Raw genomic sequence first — 11,057 nt, 5'->3', positions numbered from 1 at the left:
ATTGAATTTTCAAGTTGAAACTTGGGAGTGGATGTAGGTGCAAGGTTAGCACCGAACCACTATAAATCTTTGTATTTGCTGTGCTTGCATATTTCTTTTCCTTATTGTGTTCTATGTGCATTTGTTATTTGTGTTTGATCTTTTATCTTAGTTAATTAACTCACCTCACTCATCAAGTTAAGCATATTCCTTATGAGCACTAAATACTAAAAATTTTAAAATACCGAATTCATCCCCTCTCTTGGGCTCTACATCTGGGCAACAATACAGGTTATATGGTTAGAGTTTAGGATTGTCTATCATTTCTAAGATATCCTGCCATGTTAATTACAAATATGGTTGGAGAAGTTTGAATTTGTATCTCAGAAAAGTCAAGAATTTTTGAATAGATAAAGATGCTTGGAGAAGGCTAAAATTATAAATTCATCAAGTTGGAGATGCAAACAATATTTTTTAAAAATTTCAAAAATTAAAATTGAGAAAAAATCAATTTTAGGTATGAAGGGGCAACCACTAGGTCATTCCTCTTTAGATGGGATGTTGGCATGGACGTTTTAGTGCTGGCACGCAAAAGGGGATGACCTTGTGTGGGGGACGACCCATTAGTTGATCTTTGCTGTACCTATGAAAATAAGCTTTCCATTTTGGTTTGTAGCACAGGGGTCGACCCATGGCATTCGATCTGTGCCAAGTTGCCACTGTGCCACATGCTAGAATAGAAAGGTCTGTGAAGAATGTTTCAAAGTCGCACTATAATAGGGCCACCAATATAGGCGCCCTATGGTAGGGCGACTCATATTATGGCCACCTATTCTCTAGCTAGCGGTAAGATTGATGAGTCAGCATAAAAAATTATTCTATCATATGATGACTTTATTTTGGATAGTATTTTTACAAATAGTTTTAGAAGGATATTATTTTGATAATTTTTTTAAAGTTGATATTATTTTAGTAAAAATACCTTAGTTTGAGAAGTTGAGTTGATTGTTTAGACTCATTTCAATATTGAGCTCAATTAAGCTTTATTAAATAAATTAACTTAGCTTAATCTCAAAACTTGAACTTGAAAATGATCGAAGAATCAGATAAAAAATAGATAAAAATTTTTCTAAAATATATGATGCAAAACTTATTCGAGAATCAGATCTAAATGCATGCACCAGTTCTATCTCTTACGCTGTCATCTAATTCCTTCAGATTAAAAGATACATCCAATTAAAATTGCTTGAAAATGAAGATTTCACTTTTTCTAAACCATTTCAAACCCCAAACATTGTCTAATATCAAATTACCAGGGTGTGATGAACTTCTTAGAAGTTATTGCACTTTATAATACTCAATAAGAGGTTCTTTTCCCTTTAGATAAGGAAGAGCATAAATCATATAAGAAATTTATAAAAGTTACGCTTCAGGATCTTGTCTTGATCATGCTAGCTTCTATTGCCAAACTCTACCAAGACTTATTCAAAGTGATTAAATTGATCTACAACATGTTCAATGATCCTCTTAGATCAATTTTTTCACACAATATAGAATTTATGATTGATGATTGGATATATGGTCCGTCACTAATCTTATTATTGTTATGATAGTGAAACTTGAGCAAATACATTGCTTGTCATTTGCTTCTTCCTCATGCTGCTATATTTTTGCTCCTCCTCAGCCAATTTGTCATTTCCTTCACCTACTCATTTATGTAATGGATGGCCCTAGAATCAATATTTGATATTGTCATATTGTGGGCTAGCTGCTATAACATAGAAAGCCATAATGTTCAGAAAAAAAAAAGAAAAAAGAAAAGAAAAACACAAGTATAAAGCCATAACGTAGAAAGGATACATAATTAAGTGTACAAGTTAAAAAACTAACGCATGGTATAACATATTAACATACAACTAAAACCAAAAACTGTAGCAAATAAAAATGCAATTAAAACAAAAAACTGACGCTTTACAAACACAACATTCCCATCCCCTTCTCTATAAATCCTCTCCAAACTCATCCTCTTCCCAGCACATCCACCACCTTTAATTTGTCATCAGTTCACCACCGCCATGGCTAACTCATCAAACTTGCTCCTCCTTGTGATTGTTGCCTTGGCGATGACCACAAGAGTTTGGAGCTTGGAACAAGAAGAGACGATTCCCTTTGCGGTGAGCGACCTCAAGTTTAAAAATTGTTGGAAATCCATCTATGCAGTCGAAGGGTGCGCCGCCAGTATCTTGTCATCCTTCCGCAACTGGAGAATCCAGCTGACCCCCGAGTGCTGCAAGGCTATCAACAGCCTCGACCAGAATTGCTTTGATGCTATATTCTACTCCAACCCCCTCTATAACTCTCTATTCATTCTCGCCCTTAAGGATTTCTGTGCTGCAAAGACTTCATCAAAACTAGCTGGAGAAGTATCACCTGCACCAAGTGTTTGAATTGGCGAGTAATGACCAATAAAGGTTCACATTTGTTGGGATTTTAATGTGCAAGGGAAGCAGTGTGGCTCTTGTTTTATTTATATACCGTTCTCATGTTGCTAGTTGTATTGACTTCACAGTCTTGTAACTTGATGGATAAATTAGTATATTTGATCGAAACTCTCTCTCTCTCTCACCAGTAAAAACAAAAAAAAAAGGAAAAATGAGAGCTGCCCTCTGGATAACTGCAATTTAACTTGTTCATGGCCTTGGATTTTGATGATCATGTTATATTGAGTAAATGTACTTAATATATTGATGATCACGTTAAAACAAGCCTAGCTGCGTGTAAAAGGATTAAACTTGAAATGTTTAATTGCTTAAGCAGTAATTATTAAAATTAAAGTCAAAGTGTCTAATGAAGAACATAGTTTTAAATTTATTAAATCAATTTAAAATGTTGGACCATTCTTTGTTTAAAATATATATTTAGAATTTTAATTCATATCCTCTAAAAGTAGGAAAATGAATGAACATAATAAACATTAACCAGAATTATGGATATTTTAGATGCACTTTGTTAGCACATATTTGTCTTCACGGAAATGAATATTAAGAATAAATATTAAAAATAAGATCTAAAAAAGATGGTTACTTATATATTTACTATATCAACTAATTTTGATATCTCAATCATCTTGGGTAGGTCAAGAGACAATAAACTCTTAGTTCTCTTTTTTTATATCTCTAACTTTCAATCCCCTTAGATATTGATGTTTATCAATCTCTGAATATGTTTGATCAGAGATAGTTGGACTCTAGAATGAGAAAAGAAATAAATGACTCACATTCCAGCCATTTGATTATAGAGAGTCCCATTTTGATTTCAATTTGGAGAGAGTGGGAATACCCATGCCACTATAACAAAAATAGTTTATAGCGACATTATTTTAATAATGCTCAGAAAAGAGTGTTACTATAAATATATACTCTCTAATGATGATTTTAAAAAATATCATAAAAGATATATAATATTATAGTACCTTGCCAAGAATGTTACTAAAAGTTATAATATAATGATGATATCTTATAAATATCATAAAAATTATATTCTATTGTAATGATTTTAAAAATTATAATAGAAAATCTATAATATTATGATGGTTATTTATAGATATTACTAAAATTTGTAAGATTATGATGGTATTATGTAAGAATAATATTTTATAGTTAAATAAAATCTAATTGATAATATTTATAATTATATTATTGAATATTAATTATTTATCTTTAAAATAAATTATATCTTCTATATATCATTATAGAACTAATAGTTTTTATTATTAATTATTTATGAATTATTTTTATGATAAATTAGTATCATTGCAAAATAATATGGATTTTTTTATGATGACAATATTTAATAACTAAATATGTATTTAAACTTTCTAGAAAAAGATATTTCATATATGTAATATTTTAAAATTATTATGATTCCAACCATATAGCTCAAGATAGTTTAATAGTTAAATAAAAATAAATATTGATATGAAATCTACTATCAATATTGAATGCACAATATCACAACACAAGTAATGATTTATAATGTAATTACTAAAAAATCTGTATGAAAGTAAACTTAACCAAAAATTTGGTTCTGATCTAATCTAATTTATATTAAAAAATATATAAAAAATTAAAAAATTACTTATATAAATTATATAATATAAAATTTAAAATATTATATATTAAATATCATTATTTTTTAGTTATAGTAAAAATAAGAAGAGAAAAAATAATTATGATTATAGAAATATGTTAAAATTATTTATATTTTAAAATATTTTAAATCATTAGATTTTAAAATATTATAAAGAATAAAATAAAGTAATTTATTTTTAATTTTCTTTAAAAAAGAAGAGAATTATTTTTTATGAAAATAATTAATTATTAAAATTAAAATATGATAATATATTTGAAATATATATATTTTATAATATGAAATAAGTTTTGAATAAGTATAATAAATCATAACTTTATATTATAAGTTAATATTATCATAGTGACTAAGTATTAGGTAGCTATTCGGTGGATCTTATGTTTGTTTCTCTATGGGAACAAGTAGCAATAATTTTTAGCGATGCCATCTATTGCCATAGTTTATCAATCATTGTTATAGATTTTATCAATAATTTTTATACTTTTTGTGATAATTTTGATCGCTACTATATTTTTTTTTTGTTGTAGTAACGCTTATCCTCCAAATTCAATACCTATATTTTTCTATTATTCAAATCTCATTCTGATTCTGATTTCGAATGTAATCCCAAACCAAATGTGTTCAGGATATGGCTATTCCAATTTTCAGTCCAATTCATTATGATTGTGACTCTAATTCTAATCAAGAACCAAATATGCCTTTAATCCTATTTCAGAGCCAATAAGCCACCTATGTCGCTAAGGATGGTGCATTAATCTTGAAAATGTTTACATGTAACTGGATGGATCATCACGCTGGTACCACCATGCATGAATTGCATTTGCTTTGGATTGAAAGACACTTGTTTTGGGCAGAACGGCTGGCAAGTTGGTGCATTTTGATGCATTCATTTACTCTTGTCGGATGAGAAGAAACACCATTATAGCTTCTCAATGAAGATGCATAGAGGCCACTATATTTCAAATTAGGGTTTCATTATGGTACTCTATTAATATTTTTTTATTATGAAAGATACTTTAGGCACTACACTATTATCCCTTTTTGTATATTTTATTATTTTTTTAAAAAATAATATTTTATTTTCATCTTCTTCTTCGCTTCTCCTCGTCGCCGTCCACCACCTCCCGCCTGCTTTCTAGCATCCCACCCACCACCCGCCTCTCCGACAGTCTTCCCTCTCCCCCCCAACCACCGTCCGTCTCCCGCACGAGCATCTCTCCTTTTTTCCTCTCCATTGTAGGCCCCCACCCCTTGGCACCAGTGCTCGTGCCATCCCCCCTCCTCCTGCGAGGCACCGCCTCCTGTTCATGCTGCCCCACCGCAGGCCACACCCCTCGGGCCCCCATGCTCGTGTCGCGCCTCCTCCTCTCACGAGCGCACTGCCTCCTACTCTTGCCACCCCGCTGCAGGCCGCTTCTGCCCTCCTCCCCCCCACGTAGGCCCCCCATGCTCGTGCCGCCTGTTGCAAGCCTCACCCATCCCAACCCCCCTCCTGCCCCCCGTGCTCGTGCTGCCCCCTCTCCCATGAGTGCACTGCCTCTTGCTTGTGCCACCCTACCGCAGGATGCCGGCCCCTCCATGCTCGTGCTGCCCTACTGCAGGACCCACCCTCTTTCCTTTCTTCTTCTTTATGAAAATATTAATATTGAATTATTGATGGAAGTTCATCAATCTAAAATAACTTTAAAGTGAAAGCTTTCAGATGTAGTTATTTTCAGATGAGTAAATATTTTTTTTTCTATTTTATTTTGTGCAGATTCAAAAATAAATCTAAAATTTGTAACTAATAATGTTTAGATTTTTTTATATTAAATTGATAAAAAAAATAAATAAATTAAGTAGACCAATATTGGACTTGAAATCAATATTGGGTCAACATTGAAGTTCAAACCGATATAATCCACCCAAATTTGCTACAAACTGTTCACTTTGATTTCAAATAATTTATATATGATAAACAATCGACAGTGGATTAAAATTTTTATCAATCTGATTAGGTTCGATCGGATAAAATTTTTCTTTCAACTTGATCGAATCCGACTCATGCTCAGCCCTACTAGGCAGGGGAGCAAATCAAATAAACAGTCTGGGCCAGGTTTGGCTTGTTCCCACCTCTCTTTAGCTCAATTTAACCAAAAAAAATTATTATAAGCTAGAACCTCATCTAAAAAGATTAGCAAGAAAGCATTATTTGAGTTTTTTAATTATATATATATATATATAGTTCTACATAATGTATAATATGGGACTAATCATAAATCTATATCTAAGCTCTAATAACCTTGTCACAAAATAAAGGTTCAATTCCAATAACAAATAAAACTATGATTGGCTAGTGATTAGCTTCAATCCTCTATGAAATATGGCTGGATCTACTTTGATACTATTTATAACAAACCAAAGTCTTATCTAACAAGATTTGCTGAAAGATGCTATTTAGATTTCTTAATTCTATGTAGTACTCACAAACTATTAAGTGCATAATTAATGTGAGATTGAATGCAAGCCTATATAAGTATTCATGTGCTTCATCCATTTAAGTTCTCACATCTTCGTCATGCTAAAGGTCCAAATCCAATCTAATTCAATCATTAAGATCATGATCGATATATAGCTAACTCCAGTGGATCTATGGTCCAATAGATCTATGCTCCAATCTCTTAGTCAATATACATAAGGACTAGACCTAGTCTGATACCATTTGTAATGATCCGTGATGCATCCTAAAAATTGATCCGAAGGTATTACTTTGGTTCCTTAAGCTTGTATATATGTGTCCCATCCAAAATCTATCTAATAGATAATCAATAAACTATTAAGTGCATAATCAATGTGAGATTGAATGCAAGCCCATATGAGTCTTCATGTGCTTTTTTTGTTTACATTTTGGCATCTTCATATGCAAAAGGTCTAAATCCAATCAAGTTTACTCATAAACACCATGATCGATGTATAGTCAACTTTAATAAATCTATGATTGTTGCTCCTTAGATTGATTTTGATGATTACAAAGCAGTTGAAGGGGTACTAATATTTTCTCACTTGAAAAAGCCTTATTGCTCTTCAAGGGCAAAGTTGTAATTTTACCAAAACTCTGATTTGATAGTATCAAATGATAGAACAAAAGATTTGTGATCCAATGGTGAAAATTTTATTGATTTTGGACTTGTATTTTGAAAGTTATGCATGTTTGAAAATCATGAGTCGACCCGTGAGTCAACTCATGGCACAATGAGTTGATTGGCACGCAGATTTTTTGTTGGCACACCCTGTGAGTCGACCCCATGGGGTCGACCCCCAGGCATGAGTCGACCCTATGAGTCGACCCTTGCTATTTTTAGGCCAAAAATTGCAGAACCTTATCTTCTGGTTGTTTTCTGTTGTTTTTCCACAGAGGTCGACCCCCAGGCGTGAGTCGACTCATGAGTCGATCCCTGTGACGAAATTTTTCCGCAACGACTAGTTTTTAACCCGTTTTAAGTGCTTTTAATGCTCATTTAAAGTGGTCTAACGGCTCTTTTTCAGCCTAGAATATTTTTCACTATTTCTTGAAGCTATAAAAGGGACAAAAATGTGGAAATCAACACGGAGAACACAAGGAGAACAAAAAGAAGAAAAAGAAGAACAAAAGAGAGGATTCAAAGAGAGAGATTTTGAAAAAAGAATTTCAAGCCAACTTTTTAGCCCTAAGCAAGAGCTTATTCAAAGCTTTCAAGAAGCCTTCAATCCAAGCTCACCAACTCCTCAAGTGCTCAATCAAGTCTCCATCCACCTTGAGGAAATCCAAAAAGGGTCTTCTTCTCTTAAGTAAAGTATATTTAAAGTTATATTCGCTCATTGAAGGAGCTTTCTTTGTGCTTAATTGTATTATAAATTGTTATACTCAGTTTGAGTGATTGGTTTTATTTTGGAAAGATTCCAAAACAAGGGAAGGTTGATCCGAACCTTGAATCGGAGTGTAAAGGGTTGGCTTGTACCCGAAAAATAAGTGGTCTAGCTTGGGATAGCTAGAGTCGGAGTTTTCGACGTTTGTTTTCAGGTTGAATACAAGATTAGTGGATTAAAATTCCCAAGTAGGAGCTTGGGGAGTGGATGTAGGTGCAAGGTTGGCACCAAACCACTATAAATCCTTGTGTTTGGTGTGTGTCTAATTGCTCTTCTTTATCTCTTCATTATTTTCTTGCATTCTTGCTCTTGCTATTAGCCTTGAATTAATTCTACTCACTCTATCTATTTAGCTTTGTCAAACATTTCTCATAAGTCATTAGTTAAGCTTAAAATTTTTAGAAACCCAATTCACCCCTCCCTCTTGGGTTGCATAGCTGGGCAACAAGTGGTATCAGAGCCTGGTGCTCTAGCCCTTCTTTGATCTAAACAATCAAAGAGCCAAAGATCTATGGCAACCCATGTCGGCACTTCTCTAGTCGAGGGGCAATCCACCAACCGACCTTCACTTTTCAATGGGTCTAATTACACCTATTGGAAAGCTCGGATGAAAATATTCATTCAAGCACTCGACTATGATATGTGGAGTATCATAGTGAACGGTCCTCACACACCCACTAAAATTATAAATGGTGAGGAATCAACCAAATCCGAGAAAGAATGGGATGAGGTTGATAAGAAGATGGCCCAATTAAATGCTAAAGCAATGAATATTCTTTATTGTGCTCTTGATGCTAACGAATTTAATCGCATTTCTACTTGCTCATCTGCTAAAGAAATATGGGATAGGTTAGAAGTAACTCATGAGGGAACCAATCAAGTAAAGGAGTCTAAAATCAACATGCTTGTGCATAAATATGAATTGTTTAAAATGGAGCATGATGAGTCCATAACTGTAATGTTTACTCGCTTTACTGATATCATTAATGGTTTAAAGAGTCTTGGTAAGTCCTATACTAATAGTGAGCTTGTAAGAAAGATTCTCAGGTCCCTACCAAGAACTTGGGAAGCCAAAGTGACTGCCATCCAAGAAGCTAAGGACTTGAACATTCTACCCTTGGAAGAGCTTCTTGGATCATTGATGACTCATGAGCTGAGCATGAAGCAACATCAAGAGGAAGAAGTCAAAAAGAAAAGAACCATTGCCCTCAAATCCACAGCTCCACCAGATGAAGAAACTGATGACACTGAAGATGAAGAACAGGATGAAGAGATGGCACTCATTACCCGAAGATTCAAGAAATTTTTGAGAAAAAGAAAACAGGGGATGAAGAAGAGGCCATTCATAAAAGGAGAACAGAGCAAAGAAAAAGAGAAAGACCAACCCCCTATCTGCTACGAATGCAAGAAGCCGGGACACTTCAAATCTGAATACCCACAACTGAAGAAAGGTCCCAAAAAGTACAAGAAGAAGGCCATGATGGCCACTTGGAGTGCGAGTGATGACTCAAGCTCCGATGAAGAAAACTCAACCGAACAAGCCAACCTGTGCCTTATGGCACACGAAAATGAGGTAATTCCTGAAACTGCTAGTGACTTTACATTTGAAGAATTACATGAAGCCTTCTATGATTTAGTTGATGAATTAAAGAAACTAGGAATGAAGAACAAAGAGCTGAAATTGAAAAATCAATCTTTATTGAAACAAACTGAAAATATTTCAATTGAGAAATCTACCCTGCTTCAAGAAAATCAAAGCTTAAAGAATGAAATCGCCAAGCTAAAACCAATTGTAGAAAAGTTCACCTTGAGTTCAAATAAACTCAATATGATCCTTGATAATCAAAAAGCCGTGTATAATAAGGCTGGACTTGGCTATAACCCCTTGAAGAAACAAAAATATCTGAAAAATATTTATGTAAACTCCTTAAGTAACAAGTCTTCTAATATTACTTGCTTCAAATATGGTAGAATAGGATATAAGTCATACACTTGCTTCTCTAACAAGTTTGCAAACTCAACTATAAAGAAAATATGGGTTCCAAAAGGAACCATTATGACTAACCAAAAAGGATCCAAGAAAGCTTGGGTACCTAAAACAAAAACTTGAATTTTGCTTGCAGGTGTGTCTAGCATCCCAAGGAGGAAACAGGAAATGGTATCTTGACAGTGGATGCTCGAGACACATGACTGGTGATGAATCCCAATTCATCACTCTTGATGCTAAGGATGGAGGGATGGTCACCTTTGGAGACAATGGCAAAGGAAAGATCATCGGTATAGGTAACATTGGTATCACTCCCTCCAAATACATTAAAAATATTTTGTTAGTAGATGGTTTAAAGCATAACTTACTAAGCATTAGTCAATTTTGTGATAAAGGATATAAGATTGTTTTTGAATCATCTGTTTGAATAGTAACTAGTCCTATTCATGATGACATTAAATTTATTGGACATAGACATGGTAATGTTTATATGGTAGATTTAAATGATTTAGTCAAAATAAACATGCAATGCCTAGTATCCTTGAATGCTAAAGTTAATGAGACTAGTTGGCTTTGGCATTGCAGACTTGCTCACATTAGCATGCATTCTCTTTCAAAATTAATTAAGAAAGAATTAGTTCTTGGCTTGCCTAAACTAAATTTTGAAAAAGATAGAATTTGTGATGCATGCCAACTAGGTAAACAAACAAGAGTTTCATTTAAATCCAAAAATATTGTTTCAACTTCTAGACCTCTAGAGCTTTTGCATATGGACTTATTTGGACCTACTAGAACCACTAGTCTAGGAGAAAAAAGATACGGTTTCGTAATTATAGATGATTACTCTCGTTTTACTTGGGTTTTTTTTTAGCACACAAAGATGAAACTTTTCATGTTTTCACTAAATTTTACCGAAAAGACATTAATGAGAAAGGATTTTCAATTCAAAATATTCGAAGCGATCATGGAACTGAATTTGAAAATCAAGACTTTGAAAACTTTTGTGATGAAAAGGGAATTGGTCATAACTTCTCTGCTCCTAGGACTCCCCAACAAA

Source organism: Elaeis guineensis, chromosome 12 (assembly GCF_000442705.2).
Source record: "Elaeis guineensis isolate ETL-2024a chromosome 12, EG11, whole genome shotgun sequence".
In the NCBI taxonomy this organism is placed as follows: domain Eukaryota; kingdom Viridiplantae; phylum Streptophyta; class Magnoliopsida; order Arecales; family Arecaceae; genus Elaeis; species Elaeis guineensis.
Note: the sequence above shows the minus strand (reverse complement) of the source record.